The sequence below is a fragment of the Coturnix japonica genome, chromosome 1, assembly GCF_054131305.1.
Source record: "Coturnix japonica strain WE chromosome 1, WE-NBRP24, whole genome shotgun sequence".
Lineage (NCBI taxonomy): Eukaryota > Metazoa > Chordata > Aves > Galliformes > Phasianidae > Coturnix > Coturnix japonica.
Window position 1 is genome coordinate 25,590,217 of NC_140663.1, and position 25,003 is coordinate 25,615,219.

The 25,003-nt window shown below is 36.9% G+C and overlaps 1 protein-coding gene across 50 annotated transcripts in view; it reads left to right on the top strand.

Moving 5' to 3' along the window:
* NRCAM (neuronal cell adhesion molecule) overlaps nt 1–25,003 on the top strand; it is a 133,567-nt gene that overhangs the window by 44,843 nt on the left and 63,721 nt on the right. For 2 of the 50 annotated variants that reach the window (XM_085534893.1, XM_085534743.1), the window contains exon 3: nt 13,270–13,331. The exons of 46 other annotated variants lie outside the window; for them this stretch is intronic. The gene's annotated coding sequence lies outside the window, so the exon portion shown is untranslated. Of the gene's footprint in view, nt 1–13,269; nt 13,332–15,766; nt 15,825–25,003 lie in introns of all 50 variants that reach the window. 2 more of the 50 variants (XM_085534665.1, XM_085534820.1) reach the window with 2 other exon arrangements.

Sequence of the window (25,003 nt, forward strand, 5' to 3'; positions counted from 1 at the left end):
ATAAATCTGATTTTGAGTTTTGAATACAGTATTGTATACAGAATGCTGGAACAGACCTTTTGTCTTCAGTAGTGCGTAGGCATGGATGGCTGCAGTGTTTTAGGCCTCATTTGTGTATTCAAGCTGACAGCATCTGAAAGCATCAGTACATGATTTAAAATGGAAAAGTGGGTAGACGCTGAAACTGTATGCTGGCATTGTTTCTAAAAGTAACATTTTGTATATCCTTTCCTTCCAACAAAGATTTTTTTTTCTGCTTCAGAGATCTCTTCTGAAATGGTTCATGTGTTAGTCACTCAAGAGTTAAACGTAGCTTTGCGTGAAGAGGACTGTTACTGTAAGGTTCTGAAACTAGACTACTCTGAATGAAAGATAACCATTGAAGATTCTGAAAGGCTTTTTGGATGGTAGTCAAGTTAAGGAAGTTCTAAGGTTCTTTTGGCTTTCCTGCTGGCTGCTTTCGCTCCCCAGGATCCTGGCACCCTATCCCTATGCCTTCATTGCCTCCATAGCTCTAGTTCCTGGGTCAGGGAATGCCACCATACAATGGCCCCCCCAGAGCTACTTGGATGAGTGACAACCAGCCAGCTCCGAAGTGACAAGTGTTTGAATGTCTAATTGGGTCAGTGCGCGGGTGCCTGCTGCTCATGGGTGAGATGTTCTAGCTTTCCTCTGTGGTGTTTTCTTGGTTCCTCTCATTTTTCCAACAGTTGTAAAGCAAAAAATCTCAACACTTTGTTACAATAGAATGGGCATTAGGATAATAAAAGCACAATTTTTCCCCATAGACTGTTATGGGTAAGGTAGCATTACTTCTTGAGTACTGTCTGGGGCAGTGGCTAAAGGAGCCATTGAAGTGGGATATATATGCTGATTCAAATAGATACTGTAGTGGACAACACAGTAAGTTGATTGGTGAAACAAATACAGTGTCTTAGCCTGTATTTACACAGCTTGTATACTGGTTGGAGTCTTGTGCATCAGGAAGCGTACAACTCCCCCTACGTGGAATTACAAGCAGTTGGTATTTCAGCTGCTCTTGCTGGTTCTGTAGCAACAGCAAACTTGTTAAGGGTGTACTTTGATTCATTATCCTGGTCATTAATGAAATTGTTGCATAGCACTGGCCCCAGTATCAACCCTGGGGCTACACCAACAGTGACTTGCTTCCAGCTGGACCTCATGCTGATCCCAACCATCAAGCCCAGCAGTGCACCGAGCTTTCAGCCTCCCTGTCCTCTTATCTAGTTTGTCCCTTATCAGTTTGCCTATGAGATTTGATGGGAGATAGTGTCAAAGTCTTATGAAAGTCAGGATAAACAACATCTGCTGCTCTCCTGTATCCACTGAGCACACTGTTTGCTGGTCTGTGTGCTCAGAATGCCTGAGTCATGGCAGGTCCTGCTGGCAGAGCCACTCTGTGGCGTTGGTGTCTCCCCAGTTCAACACTTATTTAAAACAATGTTGGCAATTTTGATTTGACCAGCTTCTGAGTTGCTAACATAGTGATTTTTTTCAGTGGTGTATATTTAAAAGTTTGAAAAGTGGACACTTGAATATTTTCATACAAACATGACAGTGTTTAATGTGGTGTGGGCAGCAGCATGATTATTGCCAATATCATTTATATAGGAACTGTTTACATCCCCGCTTGCTTGGTAGGGATGCTTAGTCCTTATTAACAAAAAGACCATTGGCAAATGCAAAAAATAAGGATCAAAATGGAGTATGTGTATGATTTCCAAGGTAATTGTAGTTCATATAAAGTGGTTTTGTCTGATTATTTATTTATTTATTTATTTTTTCTCACCTTATTATCTCAGGTTTCCTCATATATAAAAATTGGTTAAAATAAATTGACTCTTTCTTCAGGTGCTTTTTTTTTCTTTTTTCTTTTTTTTTTTTTTCTTTAGTTTTTTCTGTATGCTAAGACAGGACAGTGTGTGAAGAAAATACATAAACTTCGGTTGGTGATGCATAGATTTCTTTTTCTATGATTCTATGATAGGTTTCTTTTTATAAGAGCTTCTGTTGGCAATTAAGGAAGTATCTCTTTTATGCCACGTATGTTAATGCAAATTTGAGTTGATTTCTGTGGCAATCGTGAAAACAATCAAGGAACTCATAGATGAACATTTAAAAACATTTTTTACATAATTTTAACAAGGATGGGAAGTTGAAGGTATTGAAAGGACAAGAAATATTAACACAGTCTTTGTTCTATTTTTGCTCTGGAAAGCACTCTGAGCTTTCAGCTTCCTGCAAGAGAAATAGTGAAGGATCTTGAAAACATACTTGAGTGTGTTTCAGTGCTGCAATGTACTCAATAATATGCCACTAGGATTGTCTGTTAAGCAGCAAACAGCTATCATGACCTGGATGTTTTCCATCTCATTTTAGGTGCTTGGATACATCAGATACAGTAACAGCATGGTTTTTTACTTGTCCCAGCAATTCTCTCTGGCAAATATACATCATCTGATCTTCAAAGGTCTCCTCATCTTTTTGGAAGTTGGTGGTCCTGCATGTGGCAGGGGGGTTGCAACTTGGTAATCCTTTGGTTCCCTTCCAACCCAAGCAATTCTGTGGTTCCTCAGTGTTTTGTAATTCAGAGATCTGAAACCAGATAGAGTTTTCAGGACAAATACCTGATGATTACCAGCTGAAGCTGTATCATAATTGTCTTCAGTCTGCTGACTATGCTTTTGTTAATGCTCTCTCTGACATCCATATGCACTTGTTCCTGCCCTGTCCTTCCTTTGCTGTGGTTGACACTGAGTGAAACTGTCTTGTATTGCAGTTGGGTCTTTGTGCTGTTAATATTTTGTATAAAAAATGGTTCAGATTTTGAGAGTGCTATGTGTGAGCATGCATATATGTGCATATATTTCCCCCCATAGAAACAGCAGTCTTTGTTCAATGCACAGCTGATTTGTTGGGGGCATTAATAGGAAAATGTTAGTTCTGCTGTCTGTGTAACAGGCACCCATATCTCAGTTACTGCACTTCTGTTAACTTACTGGTAGATACTGCGTGACTGAATTGATTATGGACTGGAATAACGTCTTTGTACTATATGAAAGAGGAATTTGTCTATAAAGAAAGAGGTCTCACAGTATATTATATATATATGTATATAAATGGTGTTATTTTTTCCTAGGAAGGAGAGATGGGTGAAGCATTCGAGTTATGCTTGAAATATGAGAATAAAAGCAAGGCAAACTAGCTGATAAATTTATAATCTGTCTAGGCAGAAATCCTAGAATTCCACTCAGTTATGTTAAGCCTAACAAAAAAATGGTCACATCTAAAGGCAGGATTATTATAACCTGCTGGCGCAGCCTAAGGTGAAAAAGAAGTATCCAGACTTAATCTTTTTGTTACCATGCCTTGACCAACCAAGTTTATACTCTACAGAACCTCTTATTCATGAGGCTTGGAGTCTTGTAAAACATTCATCCACATTCTTTTCCTTTTTGTTTGTCAGCCAAAAAGCAATGCTGCTTTCATCCTTCTGTTTCAATTCCCTGTGATCTTAGGGATTGATATTGGGAATATACAATGGCCTTAGCACTGCCCTGACTTGATAGTTTATAAAAACACTAAGGTACTGCTAGGCAACGTTACATGCATTTGTACAAAGTCCAATTTTAGTAAATATTTTATGGAACATGTTAGCATGAGAAATAGACAAAGAAAAAGAAAAAAAGACTACAGTGTTATACCAAAACATTTTGAAAATAAATCCCTGAATAAATCTTTTTACCTGGGTCTGTCATGTGGAAAGCTTGGCGATGCTATAGAATGGTTTGCTACTGCATAAGCCCATGTTTATGTGTACAGGGGTATGAAGTAATAAAGAAGCTGAAACGATGTTATTAATTGAAATTTAAGGGAAAAAAGATGGTCATCCACAACATGGAAGATAAGCTTAAAAAATCAGTTGGTAAAAGGCCAACAGAATGGATTACAGGGGGATAAAAAGGGCAAAGGATAACAGCTCAATATGGAAAGGGATGAATTCTTTTTGAAGTCACTATTTTTAATCACTATCTGCAATAATAGAATAAAAGAAGATGCAATTTCTTGTTTTATTATAAATTTACAGAAGAGTTATTAAACATAATGGGCAGACAATATTAATGGATGATCTGAATAGATTTATGCATTAATAAAATGTAATTATAATGAGTAAAGGCAGAAAATGTTATGCACTTTAATATCTGCAGGGCTTTAGCCTTTGTTGAAGGATGATATATTTTTGCAGAGGAATACAGATCACCCCTTAATTATCTGAATATTTTCCTAGGCTTTTGTGATGGGAATGTATTGTGTCTAAATAACTATGAATATTAAAGTGTCTGGTACAGTGTGACACTGTTGGTATTAATTTTACACTAATTATTTCAAGGAAATCATAATCTAAAAGCTTTAAGACTCCAGAATTGTTTTTGCATCATTTGATGAGCTGCGTTTTTCTCTGAAATAAAACGTTTGTGTTATTGCTGTTAAAAATTGGTCGTAGATGAAGAGGCATCTGGAATGTATGAATTTATTTCTATGAAGTTAGGGCTGTAATGGGATAACAGTTCTGGGTCTGTGCTTAACATAAAGGCAAGTACAGGGCTGTAACTAACTTCCCCCATCCTTTGATTCTTCCCTCCAAATCTCCTTGAAGGCACAGAATGGATAGAAGAGCACTGACTGCTGAAAGTAATAGTAATTGATCCTCTGAGCTTTAATCAAGGCTTTGCTATTCTGCAAATCCTAGATAATGTCTTTTTGTACTGGAAAATATATTGGTCCCTTTCTAGGATCCATTGTGTTACATTGTGATCCACTGTGTTACATTTCCTGAGTTTCAGGTCATTCTTGTAAAGCACACAGAAATGTTGAGTAACCAAACAGAGGTTCATGCTCTGCGCTACTCACAACATGATATATGTGCATCTTCTAGAACTGATTACTTGCCTAATTACCCTTCTCAGAGGAGGAGACTTGTACATGATCTTGGGTCAGATGTATCTCTCTCTCTTATGAGATGTGTCTCATAAGAGTGGGTCTTCCATTTCTGAACCATGTTACATTAGATATGATTTGTGGAGAGGTATGTAGACCGTAGATTTTGTATGCATAAGAACTGATAATGTGTTCAATGTATGTATATATTTTTGGTTTCTGTGCAAGCAGAGATTGTCCTTAATGAACTTTATGCCTGCAAGGGAGGGATAGATGCCAAGGGTTTATAGTCTCTTTGCAGTGAACAACACATTTCACTGCATGTGTTCTGTGAGCGTGTGTCTGTGTGTATACTTGAGAGAGAGATATTGGAACCACAGATTTTCTGTGAATATCAAATAGTTTAATGCATCTGGGTGCCAGTGGAACACTGTGGAATTCCCTGACCTTCACGTTCATTCTGTCTCTCTTCTCTTTACTTCGCTGCATCCTTCTCTAATCATAGCATGGGTTTCTCACCTTTGTAGGCTTGCAAAACATCCTTTGGATCAGTGACTGCTGTATGCATGTGATAGTTCTTATTTGATACCAGCCTCTCCTAGTCCTGAGATGAGTCAGTTTCTGAGCCATCTTTGACTCCTGTTCAGACCTGGTTATATAAATATCTAAATAAATCTCATTGGTTCCACCTCATAAAATTGTTTGAGTTGTAAGAGACCCTTAAACATCATCTAGTCCAACTCCCCTATGAACAAGAACTTCTACAGTTAGATCAGGTTGCTCAGAGTGCCCAGACATATCTTGAATGTCTCCAGGGATGGGGTATCCAAAACAGAATCTGCAGAGGTTGGAAGGGAGCAAAAGAGATCATTGAGTCCAACTCCCCTGCTAAAGCAGGTTCCCTACAATAGGTTACACAGATAGGCTTCCAGACTGGTCTTATATTTCTTCATGGAAGGAGACTCCACAGCCTCTCTGGGTGACCTGTTCCAGTGCCTCACACCCTTATTGTAAAAAACTTCTTCCTTATATCTAATTTAACCCAATTTCCCCTCTTTTAGCTTGAAACCATATCCCCTTACAGACCCTGATAAAAAGTCTGTCCTCTTTTTTTTCTAATAGACCCCCTTTATATACTGAAAGGGTATTCTGAGGTCTCCTCAGAGCCTAATCTCTCCCAGGCTGAACAGCCCTTGCTATCGCAGTCTGTCCCTGTGGGAGAGCTGCTCCACCCCATGAGTGATTTTTGGGGCTGCCCTTTGGACACACTCTAGTAGGTCCACATCTCTCCTGACCTGAAGAGTCCTCATCTGGATACCCTACTCCAGGTCATATTTCAGTAATAAAAATAAAAAGAGGGAGAGAGAGAATTTTGAGACAATTTCATTGTTTCTCTTAAATTATTTACAATTCTTGTAGACCTCTTACTGTCTGCTACTTGTGTGCTACTCTGTTTTTTTCCCTGTGCTTTTCTAGCTGTTCTGTTTCCAGGACATGCTGAAGTAGCTACCAAGGTTAAAAAGTACAGAATGGGAGAAGCTTCTCACTGAAGAAAAGCAGTAAAATAATAAATTGTATGAAGATTCTGAAAGAAAATACCTGAAGCAATATCTTTTGTTTGTGTTCAAGTATGAGTTTGCTTGCAAAAATCTTACCTTTGATTAAAAATCAAATAAACAGTTAAGGTTAGCCCTTCATAACAATATTTTCAAACACCATGATAAGATCTCTATAAACATCTGGTGTTTATAAATCCTGATTCTTCTGAATTTCAGTTCTAAAAGTATTCAGTAAAATACTAATCATGGAATGTGTCAAGCATGATTAACAGTCTGTATTCCAGTGTAAGCTCTTGTGTAGTAGAAATGTTTCCAAACTTGAAAATTTAAATAGATTATTCATACCACATCAGACACTACTCCACTGTATTTCTATTGTTGTCTTCATTTGAATCTTGATGACTTGAAACATGTGGTAAGCAGTTAATTTAAAGAACCTGACAAAAATAAAAGAACTATGTAATAAAGGCTGAATAATGTAGATGTTTAAATTGTGCAAGAAGTATGTCTTAAAATATGAAATATTTTCAAATTTGAGTTGCTGTGCTTGATCCATTAATTATCCGAATAAAATGAATCTTGATTCTCAAAAGTGTTGCTCTGAAATAACTTCAGACTGGACTCAGTAAGAACTGCTAGCCATTTGTATGTATCTGTTTTTTCCTTGATGATCGAAGTCCGGTCCAAAATTAATTTTTTGGATGAAAGCCTGTAGAGCAGCTTTGTTGTAAAAGGTGAACATGTCTTACAGGCTTTTTGCTCCTTTCCCATAGAACCTCTCAGGGCTGGTCTATAGCTTAAAAGTTCTCTTGACAGTTTTCTGGGCAATTAAATTCACATGTAGTACTTCAAAGGAAAAAAATGGATGCTTGTCTGGAAGGAATGGATGTTTTCCAGCCAGGGAAAAGAGAAATATTACAAGGGTGATGTAAGCCCTGTAGGTATTTTTACATAACCTACCACCAACTGTTCTATTTTCCTTCTACTTTGAGATTGTTCAGACAAGTTTTTTCAGTCCTCTAAATGAAAAAGCAGCTTTTAGGCTTCACAGTTGAAGCTATCTAGAAGACTGTAGGAAGACTGAGTACTTCTGCTTGTTAATATCTTTCAAGCAGCTATTAAACTGGGATTGAGACATGTAGTGGATGGTGACATAGAGTAACATGGCTGCTGTTCTTCAAATTAGTTCACAAAGTTAAAGTACAGCATTAGATGCACAGTATTTTCTATTGAAAGATTAAAGGTAGTATTTTGGTATCATTGGGACTTCTTACTATTTCTTTTACTCTTTGGTAATTGGAAAACACTTACTGAAACAATGAGATGGTTGAGGAACATTTGGAAAACAATTAAGAGTTCTAGATTTACTACAGCAAATCTTTGGTTAGTGAGATGTTCATGAATTCTGCATGTTACTGTATAAAAAATCTTGGAAAGAAATGTTGGAAGATGTTAAAAGTGGAGGTGAGATTCTAAGACAACTATAGAAGAATTATTTTTCTAGGTTAATAATTGATCTGTGTTTCTTTCTTTACAGCTTCCCCAAAACAATAACTAAAGTGAAATATGGCTGTGATTTTGATAGTTCCATATACTATACTTCTATTAGTTCTTAAATTGCAAACTAAGAATTTTAAGCTGAAGTTTTATAAAATCGGTTTGCTCACTACAAAAGTTTGCTTTGTTTAATTAGTTGAAAATTAACACAAGATTGGAAAGCTGATGGGGTATTTTGTTTGACTCATTTTGTGGCACTGTTACAAAAAAAGGAAAAAACACCAGTGAATAACTTGTGTTTAAACTATAAGGAAACAGATCCGCACCTGTTCTTTCAAAAACAGCAAGTACTCCTTTAATGGTGTTTGATGCTTGGTCATTGGTTTTCCAAAAGTAAGTTATGAAAAAGACATTAAGAGCTTGATTCTTTATAGTGCTGTTACAATAACCATGCCAGTAACCTGTGTGAAGCTGCTGGAGCACAGGTATGTAAGAAATAAAAATGGGAAAGGTTTAGCCTATATGTTCTGGAGAACAGTTTTAGAATTACTGTTTCTGTAGAACATAAAAAGGTTTACCACAATCAAATGTATTGTGCTGGCTGAATCAGCTATCTCCATCTTTTCCTTTTCCCTGCATTACTGCAACGTTTAGATAATGCATCTTGAAACCGAAATTAGATCTATATATTAATTTAAAGCCTTATCTTTTGAAAGGCTGGAAGGAGTGATGGATTGGGAGAGGATTTTATGTAATTGTGTCATGATGTGAAAGTTTTCATGTAATATGTAAAAGGAGAATGACCATAAAAAAGCTTCTTTTATTGTTCCATATCAAACTGAATGAATATATACCTGTTGATAAAACAACTATATGTTTTACTTGAAAGTTCCAGGAAGCATGGTTAATTTAATTATTTCTCCCAAACACTCTGTAGCAAGATCTGCTGTTTGCTGAGTAGGGTTCAACAGTCTTAGCATCAGAAGTAGCTTTCACAAAGTATCAAAATTCCATCAGAGTATGGGTCTTCTTTTGGAGGAGAGCCAATCACAAAGAGAGAGCTAGATTTTTGAAGATACCATGGTGCTATTCTTTGCTGAATGTAATTAGCACATACAGATACTAACATTTCCTTAATTGCATAATGGTCCAGCTTCAGGAATAACATAAAATCATCGGTCTTGTGATTATGGCCTTTTGTTAGCGTAAACTTAAACAAACAAACAAAATCCTGGAATACAAGTTTCTACCTATTTCTTCATTGCATTACCACACATCTGAACACAGTATTGCCACTTCCTTCTTCCACTTTCAACTATACTATCATGCCATGGTCTCATAATGGCATAAGGGGTTTTCAGCTCTGATTTCTGGTTTTGTGCTAATGTAACAGTACTTAAAATTCCCAGGAGAAATAATTAGCAATTTTTCATTAGTTTCCGTTGGTTTTGATAGGTGTTTCTTCACTGCGGCTGTTGTGAATATTATGCACAAGCATCTGCCTATGTTGTGTTCAGTGTAATAGGGAACATAAATGTCCAGTGAAAGTGTGATATGCATATGGCCTTAGGGATTGGGAAGCACTTTTTTTTGTGTGTCTCATTTTGATCCTAGTTGCTCAAGCAGGGGCTGTGGGTTGTGTGTGTGGTTTTGCATATTGTCATACTTATCGCTGAGAGAGCTCAGCATTGGTTGGCTTTCAGATAGTAGTAAGCTTCCAGTGAAAACAAAAAAAAATTTTCTTCCTTTAAAGAATATAACTCATCAAATATTGCAGATGTTGAGTCAGCTTAGGAAAGGATTTTGCATAGAGAAGTGAGACAAAAGTTGCGAAGAGCCTTGATGTAGGACACAACTAGACTGCAAGGTCAATATCTGATGTGTGTGTTTATACCTTGACAGATGTCAGCTTTTATCTCTGTCATTCACGGCTGCCTTACTGTCTGTTCAGCCCAGCAGTCCAGTGATGTTCCCTGTGTGTGACAGCCAATTCCCAGGGCTCTGCCAGATGGGTGTGTGGCACCTTGGCTAGGAGGCAGTCTGCTGCGCCCTGCTCTTCCCACAGATGTTGTGAAAATGGACTGTTTAGAGAACATTAGTATGGCTTGACCTCCATTTTGTTTCCAGGAGGCAACTCACTTTCTAGTTGAGTGTGCAGCTCTGATGGTACTTGTTTCCAACCCTTATTTGATTCAGGAAATGTATTTGAATATAATCCTGTCAAGCTGGTCTCAACAGTTCCTGTTGACCTTAGTACAATGGGGATATTGTCCATTGCCATAGACCAGCTGTGATGAAATTACATTCTCTTCACATTGTGGTGGGTGAAAGAAAATTGTTAGAATAAGCTTTAAGTTGCATAATGTTCTTTATCAATTGATTGTTGTAAAGTTCTTTCAGTCTGTATGAGTCGATGTAGGAGGAAGACCCACAAACACCCACACAAAGATGTTTATGCATTTTTCAACAATATTTCCTTGTAAAAAGAGCGGTCATGAGGGAATATAAGAAACTTTCTGTGAAACACTGTACAATACTTTACATTACAAACACAGATGGCTCTTATTTATCTCTAAAAAGCAGTTCCAAAGCCATTGCTTTTTCAGGTACCATAATTCTTTTCCATTCATTCACAGTAGGAAATGACTGAAGGAGCACACCGTGCTGTGTTGTTGTGACTGTTGCTTTCTAATATGGTGACTTCTTAACTTAGCATGTAGCTGATGTCCTTTTCAAAGAGCTGAGCCCTCAGTACAACTTAATGTCAGTCAGTCTGTGTACTTTTCTCCTGGTCAGTGGATACTGACTTCCTTCCAAATTGCATATTTGTTCTTTAACCTGGTTAAGTCTTGACAGTTCCTGTATTGAGCTTAGTTGTAAGAGGATCAAAACTGTCCATAGCCTTACATGTACTATGTTAGTGATGAGATAATGAACTGGACACAAGCCTGTATTGGTGGACTAGAAGCCAGTATAAATTGCTGAAGAATTGGGGATAATTACTCCATTTTTTGTTTGTGGATTTGGGCACACGGGGAGCATGGTCTAGCATTCATAAGCCCAGGGATGGAAAACTAAAAGTTTTTCAACCAAACTTAATAATCAGAGGCAAGAAGAGTAATATCAGTTTTGAACCTAAAATCTCAGTAATCTTATGTGGGTAATGTAGTAGTTTGGGCTGTATTGACACTGTCATCAGAGGGAAAAAATGATTTCAGTATCACTTTGCTTTTAGTTGAGATGTAGCGAGGGATTTTAGACTGTTAATTAAACACCAAGGATTATGTACCTGCACTGTTATAAGAGATGAAATCTAAAGTTTGTAACATTAGGATTCTCCAAAGAGAATATGCTTTTTCTTTCATTTTGCAATCCATATAAGTCCATTGTGAAATAATAAAAAAAGCTACTATATTTGGAGAAGCACCTGTGGAGCATCAACATTTTCAGGTTTTTATTAAATTAACAATCTCTGTAGCATTTCTGGATTCCATAGGAGAAACGTTAGATACTGCACGCTGAAGAATACATAATCTCACCTCGCATTTATTCCACAGAGATTTTTGGTTTTGGATTCATGAAGTCTTGTGGATCTTCTAAAAATTAGCAGATGTGAGCACTGTGATAGCTCAGTAATGTCATCTGTCTGGTATCTGGGGCCCTGTTTTGCAGTAGCTTAAGTGTCTTTTGATATGTGCTGTGGTCTGGTAATATTGTAAAGCTCTCTGACTTCAATAAAGAGTAAATGACTGGGTATCAGCAGTTTCTAAAGCCTTTTAATACTTCAGAAAGAATAGATAATGACAGTGTACAGTAGTAGAACAAAAAAACAAAGACTGGATATAAAAATGTTGATGGCCACTTTGTTTCTAAAATAATTACGGTTGGTGAGCTTTTGGTTTTTAAAAGTTTGGAGTATAATTGATTTTGCTGAATTTCTATAAAGTTTTATTCATGAAACACATTTCTGCAAAAAGCCATCATATGTTTAGCCACAGAAAGTGAAAGCATTTTTAAAGGTGTCATCCACTCAGCTGTCAGTATATTCATTTATTATAGAAATGCCACCAAAACAACTGTGCATTAAAAAGGAAAAAATATTTTGAAAGACAATACATCCTTCTCATATCAGAATTTATACTAGACATTTGCTGACAATGTACAGGCAATTTAACCTACCCTAATCTAGTGGCAAAGTGAAGAAAGAAATTATGTACTTTGCCTGGCAAAATACAATAAAAATGAGATTTGTATATTATTTAGAAATGCCTATTATATAATTTCCATTAAAACAAGTCACAAGAGGCTGGAAAAATGAAAATATGATAGACAAGCTCTCTGGAAATAGTAGAAAGTTCCTGTTGTATCTGCCTACTGCAGCACTTAATCTCAGTCAAGTAGCAAAAAGAGAGTCTAACTACTCTCACTACCAAACAAGTGCATTCTTCTCTGTTCACAAAGTACACCTTTGTTCCTCAGAAAAGGTTGATGTCTTTTTTTCATTCACTTCTTTATTAAATAAGACAACATGTAAAGAATTTAATCATTAATTTCTGTGTAAAGCATCTTTTAAACTAGAACCATTTCAGTAGAGTACTTCCTGCAAAATTTCAGGTATTTGTCAACAGCCTTCCATAACTGTTAGTAACACCATTGTTGTTTCGTTTTTAAGAAGCTAACTACCTTTAAGGTACAAAAAGGGATATTTATTGCCATCTTGATACTGTCATCCTTATCTACTGCTCTTTGTAACAAAGATAAAGGGCTAAGCATCCTTCCACTCACAATGTTTTTCCATTCAAATGAAACACACAAAACAAAGAGTTCCTTCAAGTTTAATATAAGACTAATTTGCATGTGTGCTTGATCACATTGATCAGAACTGAATTAGATGAAGACGACAGCGATACTGAAAGTGAGGAAGAAGATTTAACATAGGCTGAAAGTGTCTCTAACTAAAACATGCCCCTTTCTGAAACCAAGAAAGTGATCTTCTAAGTTAGGATGCTGCCTGGAAAGTCTATACAACTTTGAGCAAAAGAAAAGCAGCTTCTGATTTATTTTTTAATGGTAGACTCTCATATATAAATGAAATGCATAAAAATATATTTTTTTATTGGAGTAACCTACAAACCAAGATGCCTCTTGGGCAACACTCATGCCAATATCAACATTTCCCATATTATTCTGTACTGACAGTGCTTTTAGTCTTTTCTTTTACTCTACTCTGAAGTCATTTTCCTTGGCTTTGCAGATCATTCTTCATCAGCGCTTCAGCTGGGAGCATAGTCAACTTCAAGTGATGAGAATACTTCAGTAAGGCATTGACTCAGCTCAAATTCATAAAGGCTTATGCTAAGGGTGTGGTTATAAAGTGATGTTTCAATTCATTTAATTTCAGGTTGTCATCCAAAAGAGGCTATCCTTTATGGGTGATTTCTGTCAGATCAGAATCTAATCTTTTCTTTCCTAAGTTTCTTTTCTCTTGGATTGATGAACTTGAGAAACAAAGGCAAAGAGAGAGGGTAGAAGGTTGTAATGAGGCATCGAAAAAAGATCTCCAGACCTCTCTGTATCTTCTTGGCAAATACTTGTCATTACTTCAGAGCAAGTCAAGTATTAAAATCCGCTGTAATTAAAGTACCAACATTTTCACTCAGTTAAAAAGCAACATTGGAGGGAGTTGTAAGAACCACTTTCACAAAAAAGGAAGTGTGGCCATTGAATGTATAGCCCTGATTTCTCCTCTCCTCCTCTCCAGTTTCTTTTGATTTTGTGGAGGTTAGCTAACTCTGTAATGCTTGGACGTTTCCCTGCAAAGCAGAGAACTGTGACTTTAAAGCAAGTAGTTGTTTCTAGTCTACATGAATCTTCATTTTTATACCTGTAGGTGTATAGGATATGTGGAATATAGAGGACTTAAATGTACCCTCCAATAAAGTACTTTGATGAACAGGAGACTGTGGATTCAATTGTTGGCAGAAAAGAACAAAATGCTTTCATATTCCGTCCCCTAATGCTCTCATAATGGTAGTGAGAACTCTATGGCTAACTTCATTTTTTGCTCAGCAGTCAAGTTAGTTCAGATTTAATCACATATTTTTCTCAACTAAGATTTCTTTAGGTGCTTTTTTTACAGGTTATAACCTGTACTACCAATTATAATTGGTTCATTTTAAAACAATATTTAAACTATTTTTCTATCCTTTTAGAATCTTTGAATCTTTCCTTCTTTTTAGGTTTCCCCATGACGTTAAACATTTTCTGCTAAACCAGTGCAGTGACTTAGGTAAACGTTCTTTGATTAAACATGTGAGAAAGCACACATTTGAAGTTCAAAGCGTCTCAGTAAAGCCAGCTGATGGCTTTATGTCTGGAAATTCTCGTTTTTTATATTAAACAATGGGTATATCACACTTTTCCCAGCATATACTCATGTGAATATATCTTGCAGTGTTAAAAACAGCCAAGATTTTATACCAATGAGGAAGAAAGGAATGTAGTTTAATTAAGCAGAAATTTTATTATCTTACATGGCAACTGCCCTGCAGCAAGCATTATGTGTTGGAACACATGTAATTTGTTGGACCCAGCCTAATGCTGAGAATCTAATACCAAGATTAAAAGAGAGTGGGAAACGGTCTTACTTTGTCTCTACCTTCACTACAGTTTTGTAGAGGATGATTCCAGACAGTCCCCTTTTATAGCAACAAGCTCCAGTTATAGAACCAATTACAAATGTAAAAATGGGATGTGTGAATTCAGGGACTCCCTGTGATGCATTCTAAAGCCTATAGAACTTTTGATTAAATAATCAAATAAATAATAAAAAAAAAAAGGGGGGGGGGGGGGGGGGGATGCAAACAGGTGAGTTATCCTTGTGTTCCGCTCCATAAAAAATCCCAAGATGTACAGATGGACATCTTAAAGAAGGTACAGAATCTTTTCTTTTCTGCTATTGATGGTTATGGGAAAAGTATTCCTATGCTCTATTGATGTGTCCTAATTATATCAGTGCTTGTTTTATGCTTTCCCCTTCTGGGAGAGGAATCTTGCAAGTGTTTTCTTATTGTGTCCAGTGAATGCTTCACAGGCAGCCAATGTGACATAACACCATTCATGAACGTGGTCCAATTCCATCTAAAATGTAGTGTGAAGTGTTTGTTTCAGAATCTCAAATGACAAAAATACCAAAATAATCCCATTAAAAAATTAAGCAAAAAGAACCCTGGAACACACCCCCTAAAAGCTGCTTCAATCCTTGAGGCTTTTAATGCCTATCTATTTTGATTTTCATGACGTTGTTTTTATGCACTTAGAGATGTAAGTTGATTTTGTACTCCAAATTTTTCTGTGATGATGAATGAAACTATTAGCTTCAGTCTAAATGTTGTCTGCACAAATTGAAACCAACTTAATTGTAGAATATAATTATAAACTGATTTATCTTTTAGGCTAGAAAACAGCAAAGTACTAAATCTTTGCAGTGAAACAGTTTGAGTCAATGTACTGTTAAAGAAGAGAATAAGTGGGAGTGGAGAGCTCCAATTTTGCCTCCAGCTGTTATCAACCAGTCTCAGCTATCAAAATGTCCCACTCAAAGAGGGTATTTTATTATTAATTTAGTATTTTATTAGAAAGGAAAACCATATCTCAAAGCCTCTTCCTGCATATTGGGTAGATAATTCTTAGTTAAGGTCTGATTGATTCCTTCTTTCATTGTCTTTTTTTCTCATATCCCTCCTCCATAGATGGATACTTTCTCAGCAGCATTGAAAGCAGTTCTTCCTCCTGTCTGGAGGCACCCAGGTAGCTCACAGCTTCCAAGAAGAAGGAAAAGATAGCAGCTGTCTTCCTTCAAGAAGGGAAGGTGTTTAGATCAGGGGGAGGGAGAGAAAGTATACCTTCCCAACAGGTTGTCTTAAGGTCCTGCCTTGATTTCTTGCTTCTCACCATAATTTGATCTCATAGTGGGTGCATACAATAGCAACCCTCGTAACCATCGTGAAACAACATGCTCAGTAGAGTTGTCTTCTTGCTCTATCTGTATCCGCTGTGAAGGGTTTCCCAGAGCACTATATAAGCCTTTAATTCTTTCCCATAGATTGTACAAAAATTACGGAAGTTGTCCCCACAAGTCAGATTCATTATTCTTCTGAGATAATCTGAAATGGGAATTAAAGGTGTGGAACCCTTGGGAATAATGCCTGAAGGGAAGCTAAAGGTGAGAAAAAAACAACGGCTGATTTGAGAGATTTAAGAACAGGAGATCAAAACTGAGATTTCTCCCATTAGTGCAGTAGTTTCTACATGTCCTTACAGACCCAATTAAAATAACATTTGATTAAAATGAATAGAACAAAGCTCTATTTTAAGTGGTGCTAAGTCTCTGGATAAATTGAAAAACCAGCAAAATTTAATTTTATATTGAAGATTAAAGAGTGCTTTCTGGTCTTAGTTATATCATGGTTTCTCTGGTGTATAAGCAGTAAGGCAATTCAGTGTAAAATTAAAAATCTGTGGACAACTGCATCTCTCTCTCAATTTAAATTAGCATAGCTGAGAAAATCATTTTAGCCTTTAATGTTGATTTTTGGCAATTTTGCATACTTCACATGTTGAAATCAAGAATAGTATTATGCTAAAGCAGTTATGTCATTCATAGGTTTTACACAAGAGGTGAATGAGCAGTTCTTTGTGTTTTACTTTGTAGGATCAAAATTTGAAGATGTGAAAAGGTCAGGGGTCTGACTAACAAACTGCCTTGATTTGTTGTTATTCAGTGACTAGATTGACTGAAAAATTAGTCGCAGGGAAGAGAGGTTATAAAAGCCATAAGGCACAGCCAAGTATTTGATGTCATAAAAGCTAATGCTGAATATTATACTTGTTTATTTTCATTTTTTAAAGGACTTGGTTTCCCCATTCGGTTTCTTGAAGTTTATCCTTCTGAAATATTCATATTTTTTACTTTATTTCTGTGAAAAATGCACATGAAAAATCACAACTATGCAAAAATTATAACTGGCAGAATTTCCTGAATTCATTTTTTACTAATTCTGAGAGAAATTACTGTGGAGTGTAACTATTTTACTGAAGAGAAATCTGTTTTACTGCCTTGTTTCTGTGCATTGATGTGTTGTCATAAATCAATAACAAGCTCTTTTATTTTTACTTGATTAAATGTATCCATTCTTGAGTGTGGAAAAAAAGTAATCCAGAACTTCATCTGCTGTTACCTGCATGCAGAAAGGATTGCAAGCCTTGTGGTGTAGCATAGTTACGTAGTACTACGAGCAGAAATTCAGAAAGCCTTTTTTTGAAGTGATTTGAGGATTTCATGTTTTCCTCTTGGAATCCTTTCACCTTAAAGAATCTTTCCTTTTTTAATTTAAATATTTAATATTAATTTTGTTGGATGATTATTAGCATAATATTCGTATGATGGAAAAACAGAATTTGACACTATACATTGAATGGAAGAAAAGCCATTGGTGTGACAGTGAAGAAGTGCACTGAACTTATTTTAAACAGAAAAAAAGAAAAATTGCTATCCTTACCATGTGTGTAGTTTGAGATCCTGATTTAAAGGATAAATTAGTTGTAACAAACCAAAGAAAATAGCAGTAAACATGGCAGTATGAAAGAAATGTCTTTTATCTCCTCTGCGGTAATATGAATATGCAATTCAAATGAATCTGTGAACATTGTACATTTTTACATCAAAGTATAATGTTGACTTACATAATAGATATGAAGTCCTGGGTAAGTTTTTTGTTCTTTTTTTTTTTTTTTTTTCATTAATGAATTGCATACATACATAAAAATGCAGGAAAAGCTATTTCTGAGTTAGGATACAAACTAGATTAACTTCTCAGTGAGTAAATGAGCTTTTTTTTACCCTGAAGGTTTGAATTAATGATTTGTATTAAAAAAAAACCTCACTCAGGATGTAGTTATTGGCTTCATCCTATTGCTGTTTTGTTAAACAACAGCTAAATGTATGTTGTTATAGTGGCTTTAAGTGCCTTTCCTGGTTCTTATAAACACAAAATCAAAAATATTCTTAACATATAAAATATTTTTAAATTGAAAAGACAGATTTATTGTGAGAATTAAGCTGCAGGGTTTTTTGATATTCTTTTATAAAAAATACATTAAATTAAAATAAGTGTTACCACTTTAAAACTGCAATTGCAATTGAACTGTCCAAATTACATAAACGTGAAACACATTTATAAAAGCCCTTCATTTATATATTAGAATCCTTTTTTTTTATTTCTTTTTTTTTCTTATTTTTATTATTTTTTTAGATTATTTTTTCTTATCTAATATTGCAGAAACAAGAAAATGGCTAAGGAATGCAGAGTTTAAAAATATGAACTGCAATAAAGATTATAGAACAAATCTTTAGAGGCCAAGTTCTGTTGAAGCCAGTGGAAGATCTGGTTGAGTAGCCCTGATAGAGTGAGAGATTAATCCAAAAACTTGCAAAGTTATTGCATTTTATCTCTCATTCTAACTTGTCCTGCTAGGATAAGGTAACTTTGGGTCTATCATTTGGGGTATTTAGATAAATAGATAATAATGGATGTAATAGACTTGGTAACAGATGACTCTGGCTGAAAGTAATACAAAGGGAAACACTGATTCATCCTTTGCTTCCTATTATTTCATCCAGGGCACTTTTCCTGCCTTGAGCTAAAAATGTTCACTTTCATGTCAGGCTGACTAATAGTCAGACCCATAGTGCTGACTAATTAAAAGCAATATGGTGAGGAGCATAGATACAATCAGGGCTGTGGAAGCATCACTTAGATGCAGATCTGTGGTACCGTCTCACAGTGCACTGAAAAGTTGCTGGCATTTGCCGTATGATGGATCCACAACTTATTTGAAGCCTCCAGGTGAATATTCTCTAATTACAGCAAGTTCAGTATTTTACCTTTTCCATGTTTCTTCCTGTGAAATATCTGTAATGCTGTTTCAGGCTTTTTTAAAGGTGTAATCTACACTGAAGTAATTTGCCACTATGAACTTTCCGTAAAAGAGAATATGGATATAACAAGTACCCCTCCACATAGGAAACCATGATGCTACTATTTATTTGCTATGTCACATCTCATTACCACGCTTATGTTGTCAGTTGCCTGTCCCAGACATTCCCTCCCCAGCTCCAAGCCCAGAGCATCACCTACCCCGTGTCTCTCTGGGTCAACCTGCCACCTAATGGAGGACCAACATTATTGTTAAGAATTTTAGAGGGAAGAGGACACATCTGGCTGGGGCGTGTGTGCCCTCTTCAGTGAGAATGGGGGAAATCCTGGCAGTGTGTAGCAAGGAAGGACTGACCCATGTTCTGGTGACTCTTTCTATTTCTGTGTATGTTATGGAGAGTAGACACCAGATGTCTTTCCTTTCTCAAGTGCCAGCTGAATACTTTAGCTTTTAACTGGGTGATACCAGCAGACAGCAAAGTTGCGCTGTTGTTCACAGCACATTTTTGCACAATGTTGTGTGCTCTTACCACAAACTTCTGTAGTGTCGCTGACAGCTAAAGGCATTCAAAACCCAGGAGGTCTGCAAGGCAGTGTTAAAAATAAAGACAGTATAAATGGAAGACTGAATGCTAACCTTCCCTACTGTTTTTAGTCTGTAGAGTCTAGGTGGCTATGTGCAGCCAGCATTTTTTGTGAAGGTGATAAAAATAGTTAGCAATTTGTATGTAATGAATTGAGAGTGAGGGGAACTGGAGATACTTATATAGAAAAGTAGTTGTATCCCAAACTCATCAGGTGGTCTCGCTCTTTTTGGCATTCTCAGGACGGTATTCGTCTCTGCAGAGGTGACCCTCAGTGTGGTAACCTGAGCGTTGTGACCTGGTTGTTAAACATGACTCAGTGCTTGCAGTATTTGCAAGTTTGGAGGAGTTGCTTTGCTTGTTCAGGCATCACATCTTGCTGCTGGGAAGAGTAGTAGGATGAATGAGCATGAATGAGAGCAGGGACAGACCTGAGATGTACAACTGTAATCACTGTTAATGTTACCAGCATTTTCCATGAAACAGGCAGACGCATTTCTAAAGCTTTAAAGGGTGTGAATCTGGTAAATTTTCATTTTGGTTTCTAGTGGTGTGCAGAGATTTAAAGCTCACAGCTAGCTTCCATAATGGAGTTAATTAAAATTAGCAAGCATGATAACTTTGCCTGCTAAACAGATATGACATCTAGGTGCCCAGTCCCCAGCCCCCATCTCCCAAAAACTTACCCAGGGAGCTCGCTGGAGCTTGTACAGTGTGTTCCCTCAGTGCTGTTTACCCTCCTTTGTTCATGTACTTGTTAGGGTTTTAGATCTGACAGAATGCCTTAGTCCTCAGTTTCTGGCAGTGTCCCTGCTCTGAGTGACCTCCTCCCTAGCATAACTATTCTGACATTTCACGCTAATATTAGTGGTTTCTGCTCTACTTCCCAGAGGGAGGAGTTTCCCTATCATTGAATCAGATTCTGCTCTTTTGCACAGTAAGCTTTTCACAAGAATATCTCTAGGATTGCAGGAATGCTTCTAGACAGTGCTTTTGGGGTTAGCTGTAGGGATGTAAAGAGGTAATTAACGAGTAACACAGAATGCATTATCTTCTGAGATACAAGCTCTTTGAATCACTTGCTCTGACTTCTGCTGGGTTAAAAGAAAAATAATTAAGGAAAAAGAGAGAAAAAATAAAAAAGAACATCATCATATCTCTTAAGCAAAGAAATTAGCATTTCAGGGAGCATTTCAGCTGAGCATCCCTTTTGCATGTTTATGAAGAACAAATGGCAGGCGCTGCATTCAGCCCTCGCTCAGGATGATGGTGCATTTTCCTCCTGCCCACTCTGCAGTTTTCCTTCTGGTTCCGTTAGCACAGCACAGTATTGCTACAGCAGTCTGATGATTCATAGATTTATTTCTCACAAGACAAACTCCTCTTTTTATTGCAAAGCTTTCAGAGAGAAAGAAATGGCTACTTGAAAGCCTTGTCTTGTTTAAGTTTAGTCTGACTTAGAACTCCTGGAGGTGGATGTAGTGAGCAACCAGATCATTTGCATGTTTCTAATGGTGTTAAAGCATAACCTGAAGAGCTGTTCTGATAATGCAGCAATGTTGGTACCTGCTTTGAATACCCAGGTAGCTGTAAAAATGTATTTTCTTACTGTTTTCTTACATTCATTCTGAGAGATTTTTTAACTCGCTGAGAAATTTGATAATCAAGCTGAACTCCTTACTTCCCTTTATCACCATATCTAGTGATGAACTTCAAGCCCAGCTGTTATTCTGAATCCATTTGAGTTGTGTTTTCACTCTATCCCATCTAATCCCACAGTCTTCAGCTGCTTAACAAAGTTGCACTCAGTTCAGTTGCTTTAACCCATGTTTTGAAGTAGAGCAAAATACACACATGTGGAGAAGAGGCAATGCATATCAGCACAGGCTATTTGCTCATGACAATAAAGGACTAATGAAACAAATGACAATAAAGCACAATTCAAATGTTCTATCTTCTGTTGTAAATAAGAGGAAAGAAAAGGTGAAAAAGACTGAATGCTGTGCAAGATTTAGGTCACCAGAAAGCACCCAAGCAAAGCGGAGACACTTGAGTTTAAATTTGAATTCCAAAATGCCATTTAGCTGCCGATTTGACTCAGAAGGCATCTAAACTTGCAAGGCTTACTAGCTTTACCTCCCTGTATGAGAGGTATCCACAGCTTTGCTCTGCCGTGTATGTAATCGCTCCAGTCAAAGCAGCTTATACTTTAATCTGAGCAGGATCTAGAAAACAAATGCTCCTCTTCTTAAATCCTCACAGGGCCCAAATCCAGTATAGGTCCTCAGGGAATATTCAAGACAACTGTAAAAGGACAGCTCAGCTCTGCTGTGGTCTTTTAAAAAACAGCTCTAAGTGGCTTCTCTGAAAATAAGATTTCAGTCTGTGGATTGTGGCTGATTCTACACGGTGACCTATAGGTGTTTGAACTTTACACTTAGGTGTTTGGTTTTTTTTGCTCTGTTTTTTTGGCCACTTCTAGAACATGGCATTTGCACTTCTGAAACAGACATTTGAAGTAAGACTGTGCTGAGAGGAATTTTGAAGGCCTACATTCTCGCTTTTTTAGCTGTATCCCAGTGCTCACAGTTTGCTAATGAGCTGCAGTTCCAGATATAAAGTGTTACAAGGGTCAGGGAAGAACAACATGAAAGACTGCCTTAAGAAAGTGGGAGAAGTATTTGGAGAAAGTAAAATTTTTACTTTTCCTGTTTAAGTATAATGAATATCACAAGAAGTTTGAAGGAAAAAAAAAACAAAAACATATTTCACATTAGGATAGAGAGCTTTTTTAGTTACTATTATCCATTAATGGATATTAAGCAGTACATGTTGGAGATACGTGTTTTTAACCAGCAAATCTCAGTGTGATGAGTCTGGCTTTGAGTTCTGGAAGAGACAGTGGGGGAGACTTCTGGTTCACAGGTTTTCATTTTTAATACGTTCCTTGAGACTGGAAGAAAGCTGGTGTTCTGCCCAGATTCAGAGTAGACGAGCAGATTGAGCAGGGTAAATATAGCCTGATATAAATCGTGGTGAGCATATGGAAAAAGCTGATTGAGGATTCAGCTGATACGGAATTAAAGGCCATGAGTGAAATTAATTCTACTGAACATAGTTCTATGGAAAGTGGGGCTTGTAAAACAAACCATTTAGGAAAACCTGATTTTAATCTTTTAATATTTGATAGAATTACAAGTTTGATAAGATGATTCTGTTGATGTAACAGACTGTGAAAAGCATTTTACTTATTGCCATGTGAAGGTGGTTAGTAAATAGAAAAATTTAACTATATAATGAAATGGACCAAACTTGAATGATCAGCAAACTAGTTAGAAGGTCTGAATTTGTAACTATCGCTAAAAAGGCATCAATGACTGTGAGGTTTTCCCATGGGGTTCTCATGAGGAGCAATGCAAAGACCAGTGATATTCTGTCTGCTGACTGTATCAGTTGTAATTTTACACATTGAGATTAACAGGTGGTCTGAGGGTTGGCAGAACAGCAATAACCCTGAAGACAAGCCAGTCATTAAGGCAGATTGAAATGACTGAGTGAGCCAGATTTTTGTTTCTAAAGGCTGTGAGATGCAAATAATCCATCTAAGAAGGAAGTTAACAGGCCATGTGTTTCTAACCTAAAGTGTCCAGACCTATGAGTCACAGCAAAAAGATCACTATCACCAAAATGTGCTTTGTAGTGCTGCCAAGTGTTCTACCTTAGGTTCATGGGCACTTTCACTCCCTCAGTTGTTGTTCTTTTGCAGCTCATTCGTGAGAAGTGACCATGTCATTTTTGAAACAAAAAAATAAAAAGTGGGGAAAAAATAGATGTCTCTCATTTGCTCCTACCTCCTTGTGAGAAGGTGTCCCATTGAGATCCAACATTACACCCAATGATGAAATACTTTATGTTTGCATACTAACCTTGGCTCCTTTTTCCTACACCATAGCTTCAGCCTTTAGTCCACAATATCAGAGTCTCAGCATGAGGAATAGAAGATATAGCAAGTGATATTTTGTTATGTACGTAAGAAATGTGTAAACATAGAGAATCTTATTTTGGGCAAATCAGTCAATAGTATGAGCTATCAAAATCCATGTGTTTTCCTATAAAAAGGGTAGGAAATCATGTCTGAGTTTTATGAGAGCTGTTAAATAAATTAGCTGGAGGAGAAGGCAATCTGCTATATAAATATTTCAGGTTTTGAAATTGAAGCATTTACATTGATCTGCATTTAGAGGCCTGGCCTATTTTGTAGTGGATAATATTATGTCAAAAAAATGTTTAGTTCCAGTCAGCAGCTGTTGCACTCATACTAAATTATGTCAGATTTAATTATGAATGCATTCAACAAGAGCATGCAATTGTGCTGACAATCCTAAAATCATTTTCAGTTAAATATGTCCTATCGCGAGTCATCTGGGCATGTTTTCTCTGCAGTGACAAGTCAGTGTTCAAGCTCAGCTTTGTAACTCCTGCTGCCTGTTGAATTCCCATATCACATCCAAACATAGCAGCAGCAAACTCAATAGATATCTTACAGGAACAATGCAATAGCAGCAGTAGATGTTGGAGGGCATTTTCTCAAGAGTATTATTTTCACAATCACTTTAATTGCACATACTCAGTACACTGCTTGTGTATTCATTTGTACTTGTTCAAAGGGAATGCAATTTAATTCTAAAATATCTCAAATTACTGCAGTGCTCCCTTTGCACAATGAAAGAACGAGACTGTAAAGGGGATAATTAGATTCTCAGAGTTTTCTAAAGAGAGTGAAATTTTGCTTGGGGAAGAACCAGTAAAAGTTTCAGTTTGCTTGCAAAATAGTTCAAAGAGTGTCTACTAAATCCTTAAGGTCAGATACCTTGTACAAACAGAGTGTCTTGTAAAGACGTACAGAGTTAAGAGTTGAACTTGCATTGATGAAATGAGGAGATTCAGTAAAGATCAGGAGAGCAGTCTGTGGAAACCTGGTCCCTATGGAGAAGTGCAGACAGCTGTAGTCAGTTGAATGAAGTCAGCGCAGGGACCATAGGAAGCCAACCAGATTGCTTAGGTGCTACCGCTGGAATGGAAGAAACATTTCTCCCCTTCCTTAGTCAAAACATTCAGAATTTTGAAGTGCTTATTTAAAATGCAAGAGTGTTCTGTTTATTTTTCTAGGGGAGTCTGTATCCATTTGTCATGGTTCCCTGCAGTGCACTATGATAACCTATTAGGTATTTTGGAGTTAGGCTGGCCACCTTGTCTATACCATTCCATTTTGTATAAATATGTATGCAAGCAACTCAGGTGTTCTCTCTTCTGATGAGTTTTGTAATTGTCATATCTACCACAATAAGTACATAGTTGTTTCAGTATGATATGCAGCAGTGTAGATAGCTTGGCATGTAAAGAAACA